The 2,021-nt window shown below is 38.6% G+C and overlaps 1 pseudogene; it reads left to right on the top strand.

Moving 5' to 3' along the window:
• The first annotated feature begins 631 nt into the window (after positions 1-631).
• On the top strand, positions 632-1,745 carry LOC147349322 (nucleosome assembly protein 1-like 1 pseudogene; annotated as a pseudogene).
• Positions 1,746-2,021: the final 276 nt, after the last annotated feature.

Below are 2,021 nucleotides of genomic sequence, written 5' to 3'. Positions count from 1 at the left end.
CAAGAATATAGAATGGAGAAAAGATAGTCCCTTCAATAAGCAGTGCTGGGAAAACTGGACAGCTATATACAAAAGAATGAAATTAGAACATGATCTAATAAAAATATACAAAAATAAACTCAAAATGGATTAAAGATCTAAAGGTAAGACTGGATACTATAAAATTAGAGGGAAAAAAAAGGCAGGACAGTCCTTGACATAAATCAAAGCAATTTTTTTTTGGATCTCTTCTCCAGAAGCAAAGGAAATAAAAGCAAAAATAAACAAATGGGACCTAATTAAACTTAAAAGCTTTCACACAGCAAAGTTAACCATCGATGAAACAAGACAACCTACTGAATAGAATAATAGACTCTTTTTAAGAAAATTAATTTTGCTGTTTTTGATATCAATCTTAATTATTACTGTAACTACAAATTGGATAAAAGCTTATCCCTGAGGGAATGAATACTTTTCAGGATTTAAAAAGTGCTTTAAATAAAATATGAAAAAAGGAAACAGCTTTTTTAGTGTCATCTACTCACGGTGCCGCCTCCTGCTCCTCCCGCCGCAGCCCTGAGTCACTCACTGCCTGCGCAGCTCCGCCGCTCGGCTCCCCACCCTCGCCACCGATATTTGGCATTTGTACAACATGGCGCACATCGACAACTTGCCTAGGGTAGTTAAAAGACGAGTGAATGCTTTCAAAAGCCTTCAAGTTAAATGTGCACAGATAGAAGCCAAATTCTATGAGGAAGTTCATGATCTTGAAAGAAAGTATGCTGTTCTTTATCAGCCTCTGTTTGATAAACGATTTGCAATCATTAATGCCATTTATGAACCTACGGAAGAAGAATGTGAATGGAAACCAGATGAGGAAGATGAAATTTCCAAAGAGCTAAAAGAAAAGGCCAAGATTGAAGATGAGAAAAAGGATGAAGAAAAAGAAGATCCCAAGGGACTTCCTGAGTTTTGGTTGACCGTTTTTAAGAATGTTGACTTGCTCAGCGATATGGTTTAGGAACATGATGAGCCTATTCTGAAGCACTTGAAAGATATTAAAGTGAAGTTCTCAGATGCTGGTCAACCTATGAGTTTTGTCTTAGAATTTCACTTTGAACCCAATGAATATATCACAAATGAAGTGTTGACAAAGACATACAGGATGAGGTCAGAACCAGATGATTCTGATCCCTTTTCTTTTGATGGACCGGAAATTATGGGTTGTACAGGGTGCCAGATAGATTGGAAAAAAGGGAAGAATGTCACTTTGAAAATGATTAAGAAGAAGCAGAAACACAAGGGACATGGGACAGTTCGTACTGTGACCAAAACAGTTTCTAATGACTCTTTCTTTAATTTTTTTGCCCCTCCCAAAGTTCCTGAGAGTGGAGATCTGGATGATGATTCTGAAGCTATCCTCACTGCAGACTTTGAAATTGGTCACTTTTTACGTGAGCATATAATCCCAAGATCAGTGTTATGCTTTACTGGAGAAGCTATTGAAGATGATGACGATTATGATGAAGAAGGTGAAGAAGCGGATGAGGAAGGGGAAGAAGAAGGAGATGAGGAAAATGATCCAGACTATGACCCAAAGAAGGATCAAAACCCAGCAGAGTGCAAGCAGTAGTGAAGCAGGATGTATGAGGCCTGAGGATAACCTGCACTGATCTACCTTCTGCTTCCATGGAAGGGATGAATTTACATCATTTGACAAGCCTATTTCAAGTTTTTTGTTGTTTGTTTTCTCATTTTTGTTTTTTCATCCTAAAATAAAAATGTCATATAATTTAAAAAAAAAAAGAAAGAGGGAAACGATTTTCATGTGGTATTTTACATCTTTTAGAATCGATACTGCTCCTGCTGCTGCTGCTGCTAAGCCGCTTTAGTCGTGTCCAACTCTGTGTGACACCATAGACGGCAGCCCACCAGGCTCCCCCGTCCCTGGGATTCTCCAGGCAAGAACACTGGAGTGGGTTGCCATTTCCTTCTCCAATGCATGAAAGTGAAGAGTGAAAGTGAAGTTGCTCAGTCATGTC

This window comes from Bos grunniens, chromosome 21, assembly GCF_055505025.1.
Source record: "Bos grunniens cultivar Pamir isolate PY7600 chromosome 21, Bosgru_T2T1.0, whole genome shotgun sequence".
Classification (NCBI taxonomy): Eukaryota; Metazoa; Chordata; class Mammalia; order Artiodactyla; family Bovidae; genus Bos; species Bos grunniens.
This window is presented reverse-complemented; position numbering and strand designations above follow the sequence as displayed.